Here is an 11,778-nt window from a genome sequence, read left to right as displayed (position 1 = left end):
CTGTCTGTCTGTCTCTCTGTCTCTCTCTCTCTGTCTCTCTGTCTGTCTGTCTCTCTGTCTCTCTGTCTGTCTGTCTCTCTGTCTGTCTCTGTCTGGCCTGTTATTCGTATGTCGCTTACTATATCCGATATCATCAAATGACACATCCAAGATGATATCATCGTGCTAATACTGATCCGGCTAATTGGGTTCTTCGAACACACCTGTTGTGTATGATTAGTATCACTGGATTGAGTTATCTGAGATAATTGCGCGTTCATTTGTTGTCTTAAAAAAGGATATGTATCGATACTCGAAACCATGATCAGCAGTGCAGCGATTGGCTGGTGGCAAGACGGCAATGTAATGACGTCATATAATTTAAAACGACACCTGACGACAAACTTGACAAATTGCTGGACTTTTATAAGGAACCAGCCAAGCAAACAAAACTACATAAATGTTATAATAGATACATGAAATAGATAATAGATACATGTTTTTATTTTATTAGAATGTTTTTCATGATTCCCAATTATTTAGATTCGCAATTTATAATAGTTGTGCAGTCTTTACATTTTTATTTCAATGTAGAAATTATCTATTCATTTCATTTTATATTTGGAAAGATTTGTTACGTGACAGCATTAATGAAAGTTTCTCAAGGGTCAATATCATGTTATCTGCATCTCCTGCGCTCCATCAAGCCGCTCTTATAATAGCAGTCATCACTCAAAATAATGCACGACTCTATTATCTGTATAGCATGTGTGTACGACTCTAATACAATTATGAAGTAATAATTTTATGACAAATATTTCAGTGATTAAAACTGGCTGTGTAGGCTGTTACGGACTACACCGAATTTTTTATATATATATTTTTTTAAATGTTTATTATTTTAAATTGTTGTCCCTGGATCAGTATGATACTCTTGTAATAAAGTAGCGGTGGTAGCAGACACATTTTGAGTATCAGTTCTGGTTGAAAAGAAGCGATCTAATCCTGTTTACATGAAATAAGCTGCTCCCGAGCAGGTTTAAGCTAACGGACCTGTTGCTATGACAGCAGCTCCGGGATGAGCTTCGAAGAACCAAACGATCCAAGATCACGCCAAATCGTCAACATTCAAATCCAGCTAGCTAACTGATTTAGCGACGTACGAAGAACGGGCCCCTGCTCTGAAAGTGTATTTATTTTCCTTACACCTGGGGCTTTTTTGAAAAATCATTATTATTTTTTTTGCTAGGTTGATTTTAAGAGCCCATGTTTGACTGAATGTGTCTATGATGTCGAGGAGCTGCTGTAGTCCCTCTTTTGTTTTTGACAGAATGACTAAATCATCTGCGAAAAGGAGACATTTGATTTCTGATTCAGTTAGAGTTTGGCCCGGGGGAGTCCAATTGTTTAATTCTTTGGCTAATTCATTTAAATAAATGTTAAACAGAGTGGGGCTCAATGGCTAGCCTTGTCTAACTCTTCCATGTTGAGAGAAAAATTCTGTTCGATTATTCCCTTTTTTTACAGCACATGTATTGTTTTTATACATGGTGCTAATTATATCAAAAGTTTTCCCTCCAATCCAATTTTCCAGTAGTTAAGAAAGAGTCCTTCATGCCAGATTGAATCAAAAGCTTTTCAAGTCGATAAAGGAAACAAAGATTTTGGTTTTGTGTTGGTGTACATGTTTATCAATGATAGTGTTGAGGGTGTAGATGTGGTCAGATGTTCTGTGTTTGGGCAGAAATCCAATTGGACTTTTTTTCCAAGATTTTGTGGGTTTTGAGAAAGTTTTGTAATCTTTTGTTAATAATCGAACAGAATATTTTCCCCAGGTTGCCATTGACACATATGCCTCTGTACTGTTCGGCTCAAACTTATCTCCTTGTTTAAAGATGGGAGTAAGTAGGCCTTGATTCCAGGTGTCTGGAAAATATCCTACACAAAACAATATTAAATAATTTGGTTATTGCAGTTTTGAATTTGTCAATTGTGTATTTGATCATCTCGTTTAATATTGCGTCGATGCCACATGCCTTGTTGGGTTTTAGTACATGTAGTCTATCTGTAAGCTCATTTATTGGGATTGGGAAATCCAAAGGATTCTGGTTGTCTTTAATCTTTTCTTTCAGGATTTTTCTAATTTGGTTTTTATTTCATTTCGAGCAGGATTTGTTTCAGTTACAGATTTTCCAAGTGTGTCCTCCATATATTCTCATTTTGAGTGTTCCAGCTGTTGCAAAAGTTCTTGGTTTTTACCGATTCCTCCATTGTTTGAAGTAATTGTTCTGAATGCTCTTCCTTTTTTGCTTTTAGAGTTTGTTTGCACACTTTAAGAGCTTCATGATACCGAAGATGGAGTTCTTGGTTGTCAGGATCTCTGTGTTTTTTATTTAAAAGATTTCTTACTGTCGTTCTAATTATTTTACACATCGTCAAACCACTTCTCATTGGTGTTTTTGGTTTTCTTTTTGATGATTTTTTTCAAATTGCACATGGATGCTGATTGGTGGAATAGGAAAAATGTCCTTCAGTGCAAGATTTATGCCTACTTTATTTTGGATATGTGTTCATTATAAATTTGTCAAATAGTAATTTGATATCGGTCTCTATCTCTCTGTCTCTCTCTCTCTATCTGTCTATCTACACACAGGCACACACACACACACCAACAAAAGACTCTTAAATCAAAATCTTGATATTTGTAATTAAATCTTTATTGTTTTTTTCAAAAGAAGTGTCCATAGTGAAAAAAAATATCTGCCCCCATTTTTCTAATAACATACTTTTGATGATTATGGCACCTAAAGGTGAAGTCAAACCTGCTAACATCTGTTCAAAGTGTCCATTACAGCAGGGCCCAAAACATAACTTCTACAGCAAACTAATAAACGAACAACAAAATGTCATAAATGATGATGAATCTGACAGTCTTACAAACTCTGACAGCAGCAAAATCTGTATAAAAAACAAAATCTAATGTAGAAACAATCATTATTAGTAGCGTAGCAAAAGCTTATTAATTCATTATAACATGCCAGAATCAAGTGGATTACACAAATACGGTTTGACACAAAAAATAAAAACATGTTGGCATAAATGAAAACTTAAAGTAAATCAAGCAAAATGGAATGAAATTCTGAAGAACGACAAAAAAACGACTTTAAGACTGAAGTGCTTTGGGCTTCCTGCTTGACCCGGTGATAGTGAGAGAAAACGCTTTAGGAATGCGTTTTTAAATGCTGAACATACAATCTGTGGACAAGTTCAAATGATCCTTGGAATAAAAAACAAAAGCCAGCAAAAAAACAAAAACAAAACACTGATCAATTTCTACCAGGCTGCTCAATGAGTGTACGTGCTGACATACAGTTCCTGTCATTTCCACTGGTCAGTTCACAACACCCAGTCAGTTTCAGTCATTTGATTTCAACAGTCTTTAATAACTGTATTAAAACCTCTTTAACTTGCAAAGTACAATGTCATCATGGTGTTTAAAAGTGTAAATAACCAATAATCTGGACAAACTAGGTCTATATTTCTCTCTTAAAACCGGGCTTATAAGTATAAACGTCTTGACTGGTCACACAAGTGGGCTGATGGGAAGTTTCTCAGTGTGCGAGCGACGAGTGCCCTCTAGTGTAGACCACTGACATCACTGCTGACGAGTAACAAGGTTTGGTTGCATACAGACGAGGAAGACACCCAGCCACCACATGTGTTCACATCCCACAAACAATAAAGATGCAAAGTAAGAAAACAAAGGTGAAGATCACACAGAAAATATATGGGTTACTAACTCAATCAGAGGAACGAGCGGCTGGATAGATGATTTTTCCCTTTGCAGCGCCACTTCTCTTGGTTTATGGGCGAGAGGTAAAGTGTAGAAAGGCCTCGGTTATCGGTGAGTGTGTGTTTGTGCATGGACGCCGAATCACGCGATCGCTTTCGCCTCTGGCAAAAACGCCTCCCAGTATTTGATCAGCTAGAGGAGAGAGGGCGAAATATGAATTATGTGTTTAAAAACACAATTTTGGTAGATAAAATGATTGAAGATGTTTCTGTACCTGTTGTTGCGAGTTCAGCAGTGACTCCAGATATTTGACGATTTGTCTCTTAAAGTCTCGAGCTTTCTCTTTCTGTTAGCAAAGAAATTGAAATGAATAGTTAGTCTTTTTGAAAAGATGCATGTTTTAAAAGGAGAATTTAAAGGAATAGTTCACCCCAAATTGATTATTTGCTGAAAATGTGTTCGCCCTCAGGCCATCCGAAGATGTAGAAGTGTTTGTTTCTTCATCAGAACAGATTTGGAAAGATGTAAGATTGCATCACCGGCTCAGCAATGGATGCACTGCAGTGAATGGGTGCCGTCAGAATGAGAGTCAAACATATGATAAAATCATCACAATAATATACGCTTTTCCAGTCCATTAGTTAATGTCGCGTGAAGCGAAAAGCTAAATGTTTGTAAGACTCTTATTCTGACGGCACCCATTCACCGCAGAGCATCCATTGCTGAGCAAGTGAAGTAATGCTACGTTTCTCCAAATCTGTTCTGATTGAGAACCAACTCATCTACATCAGGGAAAGCCTGAGGGTGAGTACATTTTAATCAAATTCAAATTTTTAGGTGAATTATTCCTTTAATGCTGATTTTTAAATCCATGTAGAAGTCAGGTCTCACATCAAAGCGGATGACTTCTTTCCGTACGGTGGCTGAGATTCTCTCAAATTCCCTCTCGTACTGCGTGACTTTTGCTTCCCACTGGAGGACGAGAATAAGAGATGGCTCATTATAAAGCGGAGTAGTAAAGGTTCATCTGTGGAACAGCAGTGAGTCTAGAAAACCTCCGTCAGACAAACAGTAGCATGTTTGCGCAGTTACCTCAGCGATCTCATCCTTGGCCTGCTGGAGTTTGTCAGGTTTGTTGGCCCACAGGAGTTTGGCCTCGGCCTCTCTCTTCTTCTGCAGCATGTTCTCTGCGTCCTGCCAGCGCTGCCACACTTTCATTCTCTGATCAAAGCAGCCCTGACAATCACAATAGTATTATTATTATTATTAATAATGAGATGTATTAAGGGTTGGTTGGTTGGTATGCCTGAAATCTTATGGTGTTTGAACACGAACAAGATTAATAATTAGATACAAACAGATTAATATGCTAAATAATAATAAATATAATAATATAACTTTTTTTTATAATGTATATATATATATTTTTTTTTTTTTACAAATTTTTTATAGTAGATATATATTTCTCCAAGATGTAACATTTTGGCACCCTGATACATGTTATGTATTTATATATTTGTTTATATTATTAAATATTATTAAATTAAAAAATACAAACATAATATGAGTTTGTAATAATAATAAATATATAAACTGATTTATTTTGCATTGCTTACAAATATTTTTTATTTGTTTTTTATAATTATTAGAATTATCAACAAAACTTTATTAACATTAACACACACACACACACACACACACACACACATATATACACATATACATATACATTTTGGACTGTCCAGCTAATTCTTAAAGTCTCAAGGAAACAACACAGTAAGTATGCTCTGCAGCAGTTTTGTGTGTCTGTACCTTGACGGCTCCCAGCAGCCGTATATAATCGGCCAGCAGCTCTGAGAAGGTGAAGAAGTCGTTGGAGGCCTGTTCCTGATGGAGCTGCTCGATTCGATCCTCCACCTCGGCCAGCTGAGACAGAGCTCGCGACAGAGCCGTGTTGTCCTCCGAGCTGCCCAGCATCGCCACGCTCTTCGCAAACACAGCCGTGTTCCCAGACAGCTCTGAAACACACACATTACACAATAATCAAACCAGAAGTCCACTGACAGCATCACATACTTTCATCATCAGTCAATTTATAGCGGATATAATAAAGCCCCGTCCTTCTTTTTATCAATGAATATTGTGTTTTTCTCAATAGATGTCACATTACAGGAAATAAAATAGGTTACACTACATTTTTTAAAGAATAAATATCCACATTCAGGTGCAAGCTTCAGCTCATGTATTAAAATCTGAAACGGATTGTTTGCACTTCTGACCTTTTCTGTGATTGACAAGTGATTCCACCATGACGTGAAGTTTCCGCATATGCTGTTCTTCATTTTCTACATCCTGGATCTTCTCGTCAAACCACTGAAACCAGAACACACACCGCACACACACCCACAGATTTATATTCAGTATCCTTTGTAGGTTGTCTTCAAGCCTCAATCTCTGTAAAGCGGAGTTCAATGTAGGTTCACTCACCACATCCTGTTCGTTCATCTTGATGGTCATCTTGCTCACAGCATCTGTGGCTTTGTTGAGCATTTTAAGGAAGCCAGCTCCACTCAGAGTCTGTGTGCTGACTGCTCTGGGTAACTAGCACACCACACACACACACACACACACACACACACACACACACACACACAGCAGTGAATTATTACAAACAGCAAAGCTGATGTTTCTGCGTGTGAGGAATAGACAGATTAACATTTCCAAGACACTTCTCTAAAGAAAGGTTTATGCTAATGATGAATTTTGCAGTTGCATGTGCTGAATAATTAAAAATGTTCATTTTTAGGTCACTAAACAGAAGCGGTCTCACCTCCTCTTTCTCCAGAAACTCTCTGACATCAGGATCCTGCAGCAGAGACGGGTGACTCACAACCCTCTGAAGATATCTGCAACGACACAGACAAGCCTCACATTTAAAAATAGAGACATACAGTACATACAAAAAGTAGAATAATAATCACTACTACTACTAACATTTAGATTACAGCGTAAAAAAAAAAATTGTTAAAGATTAAAATATATATTAATATTAATTATCACAATTATATTCCTCAAAGTAATTTCTCTGTTTATTACAAATAATATATATATATATATATATATATATATATATATATATATATATATATATATATATATATATTAATTACTACTAACGTAATATCGCATTGTATTATCCAATTTAAATAATCAATAACATTAAAATTAGACAATACAAAAAAAATGATATTATAAAATAATCTAATTTAATATAAATTGTAATTAATATTTTATTGTAATAACACACTATAAAAAAGTGATTTGACAATATTCTATAATAACATTTGAATGAGGACAGAAATAAATACATTCAATGTTTGTAGTAATTAATATAAATATATATTATACTACGTTTACGTATTTTACATTATATTATACATTTAAATTATATTATCCAATTTTAATAATTTCTGTCAACATTAACATTTTAATATATAAAAATTAGTTTGCACTTAGATAATATTACATCTGTCCACATTAAAATTATAGTATATGTTTGTATTAATTATAACATTATGTAATTTTCTCCCCTCATTAAAAATAAATAATGCTATTTAATACTATATTTACACTAGATTACATTTTATTATTTTATTTACGTACTTTAAAAAATTATTTAAGTAATTATTTATTAATATTAATATAAATTACTATTAACTATTATTATATTATATGGCATTATTCAATCCAAGTCATTTTTCTGTCCAAATTAATTAAAATATATACATTAATATTTATTACTCCACCAATAGTATTTTTATATTATATTATATTATATTGTTATGTTATGTTATGTTATGTTATGTTATGTTATATTATATTATATTATATTTATATTATATTATATTATATTATATTATATTATCCAGCCTAAGTTATTTTTCAGTCCTCATTAAAATTAAAATATTTTGTAGCAGTAATTTGAGATTTTAGACCAATAAGATTCCATTGGAGGCGGGGCAATTTAGCACAATGTAATGGAAAGGGAAACCGAATGAGTGACAAAAAAAAAAGTAGTGACACACAGTGGACGACTCTGGCTGGTCAAGACAAAAAGTCAATTCACTTCAGTGCAATTCACTTCAGTGCTCCTAGATAAGAACCAGTGTCATCTTTGAGGGACGAACCTTTCTAGAGCAGCTCTCCTCCGCTCCACAAACTCTGCTGATGAATGGTCCTCCTTCCCAACTTTGACTTTTGTCATACCTGTCAAATCCACGCACATTTATTCAGAATCAGCCACGTAGTCACAATCAGTTCAGATCTGATGCATTAGCGGAGCAAGTTCTTACCCAGAATGCTCTTCTCTGGTGGTGGAGGTACGATGTATCCATTCTGTGAGTGTTTCTCCGAGAGCTTTTTCATACAATCCCAGGAAATCACTGAAACGTCTGCGGACGGTGAACGTCTTGCTACGGAACATGGTTAAGCGACGTCTGAGGAACAATGAGAAGATGAGATTTAGACTTGTGTCATATTGTGTGTTTGAGTAAAGAGACTGAAAATCACCTGTGTTGAAACTTTGTAGGCCATGTAAGCGTTCATACCATCACCTGTGAGGAGAAGAAAGAGAATCAGCTCCCATGACCAAAAACTATAATCAAAATAAACCATATCAATAAAACACATGTGCTGCTAATGTAAATGTAGCTGGTTATAGAAAAGTCACAGGTTTAGCCTCAAGTACAGTAGCTGAGATGCTTTATGATCCTGCTCTTCTGACTGAAAAAAAGAAGTCTTAACTGGCCAAAGCTGGTCTCCAAGACATTTCTGTCAGGTTTTCTCACTAAACCAACTTAACAGCAGTTTCTACAGGCCAGAGGACCAGGCTAAATCAGAAAACCAGTGTAAATAAGGCCCTATGACCTCAGGAAGACAGAAAATGCAGATGAAAATTTAGAAAATAATCTAATAAACACCATTAAATATTCAAAACAAAACATTTGACAGAGCCCTATATATTGCAAATAAATAAATAAATAAATAAAGTTGTATGAATTTAATTGATTAAACAATTGATTTTGGTCATTAAAATTCAATCAAAAGATAAAAAAATGAAAACTGAATTTTGAAAAAGTAAACAGATTTTGAAACATTTAATTTCTGTTCAACTGTCAATAAACTGTGTAAGTTTTATAATTACAATTAATTAGACGTGCTTTCTGATTACCAAAATGAAATTTGACCATTAGAATGGAATCTAGAAAAATGTTAACTGAAAAAAATCTGAATCCAGAAGAATTATTGAGAAAAAAAAAGTTATATATTTTTTTTCTCTCAATAATTCTACATACACAGACACACACAAACATAAAAAGCAACAACAACAAAAAAATACATAAACCAAAAAACACAAAAACAGAAGATTTTACTATTTTACTATTGAACCGCTCAAGATTTAAATGAATTGTGTATGATTGGCTAATTTCTTTGCATATTAGCTGGATTAGGGAGGGAAGTTTGCTTTAAAATAATACGGTAATGCATTACAATTTTTTTTTTTTAAGGACAAGAAAGTCCTGGTTTGATTTTAGGATCTGTCTATGCTAACCAGTTCTGCCCCAAGATCCTCCAAAGCAAAGGTTTTTCTGGAATTGTAACTATTTAATAATCAGTGTCTGCTTTATAACAAAAATCATCTCTGTACCTGTCTATAACCATAATGCCGTATACAGGCAGACAGTCCGCAGGTGAGCAAACAAAAACACCACATATCTTCCCTTTAACATTTACTGCTGATTTTAGACATTGCAGTAACACCACACCTTTAAAAAAAGGAGAAGGACAGGAAATGAAAAATTAGCTGGCACAGGGCAAAAGAGGAAGCTCTAGACAGCCGCATCAGTGATTTGACCTCAGAAGATAATCAGTTTCCCACTACTGGCTTCAAACGCTGTTTTAAAACGAATGTTTTATGAGCACAGTATTAATCACAGAATTGAAAAAAATTCTATATATATATTAGAAAGTTATCTTACCGACTTTCTCTGGATTCGTGACAGAAATGTTCAGATCAAACTTGTCCCTCACTTTCCTCTTCCTCCAGCTTTATGTGCAAAAAGGCAACCCGAAAAAAAAGAGAAAGGAAGAGCGAACCGAGTGAGAAATGCTTCGGAGATGTAGAGATGGGGAATCGCAAGAATTTTATAAATCTGGTTTTGATTCTGATTCTAAATCTGATATTTAAATCAAAACAGAAAATAAATAGTGCACGCGTCTTTTTGAGAATCAGCTCATGCGCGTCAGTGCATGTGAACTTGGTCATTAAAGGAATCAGTATTTGTTTCTGAAAACAGCCGATTCTCCAGCTCTTTATAAGTTGAGGGAGTGTTTTACTCCTCCAGGGTTTTGGACGAGGCTTTGCTGGAGCTGCTGGCTACAGGGGCGGCAGGAGCCGATACTGACGGCTTCACATCGTCTTTCTTCTTGCGGTCATTGAGAGGACTGTCCAGAGACAACTCCACTGTAGCCTCTGAGAAAAACAGTGAGAGAAAATGCAATTTATGTATTCAATAAAACCAAAAAGATAGCATAGAAAACAAACATAATCAGCACATAACGCAGGGTGAGAGGGTAAAGGTCCGCTGAGGAATTCCTTTTCCTCTCCTGAGTCAACGCTGAGAAAGCGAATTCATCATTTATTGCTCAAAATCGATGTGCATGCATTTCTGTTCGTACAATATATGTGCAGTAAAAGAGTCAACAGCAGGAAAAGGTTTCGTTGTGGAAAAAAACATAGCACTTCAACACAGTGTTATATTAGTTTTACTAATCACACTATGATAGCATTTCTTAATATTTGGAATACTTTTAATTTAAGGTCAAGTTTAGTAATTTTGTTGTGAGCTTTTGTCATTTCCATTGGAGAATATTCACAATATTTCTATGTAGCCTTTATTTTTATTTCAATTTAACTTTATTACTTCAATCTCTTTCTGCTTTAATTCAACAAAAACTATTAGTGAAATGCATAGTTCACCCGAAATGATAATTCTGTCATTAATTACTCATCCTCATGTCGTTCCAAACCCGTGAGACCTCCGTTCATCTTCCCGAACCACAAATTAGATATTTGAGATGAAATCCGAGAGCTCTCTGACCACACAGAGACAGCAAGGATACGAACACGGTTCAGGCTCAGAAAAGTAGCAAGGAGATCGTTAAAATAATGCAAGTGACATCAGGAATTTTTACGAAGCTACGAGAATACTTTTTGTGCGCAAAGAAAACAAAAAAATAACGACTCTTATTCAACAATTCGTCTCCTCCAAACAACATATGCACAACATATGTTACACGGATTTGTTGTTTACGCTTTTAATCTGAATGTAAACAGCGTATCAACGTACACACGTTGCACTATGTTGTGATATGCAACTCTCCAAAATGGTGCTATGATTAATTTATAATATGAATAAGTCGGGTTTTTATTTCTTTGCACACAAAAAGTATTCTGTAGCTTACCCACTGATGTCCACATGGGATACTTTCTACGTTTCTGAGCCTTGATCGTGTAAGGATCCTTGCTCTCTACGGAGGGTCAGAGAGCTCTAGATTTCATCAAGATATCTTAATTTGTGTTTAGAATAAAAGTCCTACAGGTTTGGAACGACATGAGGATGAGTAATTAAAGACAGAATTTAAATTTTTAGGTGAAATATCCCTTTAACAAGAAAACACTTGTCCAAATGTTTGTTTTGAATTCCATTTAAATCAAACATTTAAATGTATATATGATGTTCAAACGTCTTGGAAAGGAGCGTAAATAGGTTTATGCCTTGATGGTGGCCAAAAATGCTGTTTAGGTAGGCAGCTCGCAAGGTTTCAAAACACAAATCGAACTTTTAAAAGCTAAATGTCCAAAAGCCCAAAAGCATCATGTGGGAAGGTAAAGTAAAAAATTAAAAACAAACAAATTGAACTTGCTTAAAATACCTAAAATGCTC

General features: G+C 35.0%; 1 pseudogene; it reads right to left on the bottom strand.

Annotated features, from left to right (window-relative positions):
• Window positions 1-2,674: 2,674 nt before the first annotated feature.
• LOC113042820 (sorting nexin-1-like) overlaps window positions 2,675-11,778 on the bottom strand; it is a 10,798-nt pseudogene continuing 1,694 nt past the window's right edge.

Source organism: Carassius auratus, chromosome 25 (assembly GCF_003368295.1).
Source record: "Carassius auratus strain Wakin chromosome 25, ASM336829v1, whole genome shotgun sequence".
NCBI classification, from domain to species: Eukaryota; Metazoa; Chordata; class Actinopteri; order Cypriniformes; family Cyprinidae; genus Carassius; species Carassius auratus.
The sequence above is the reverse complement of the archived record's forward strand: the minus strand, read 5'-3'. Positions and strand labels throughout refer to the sequence as shown.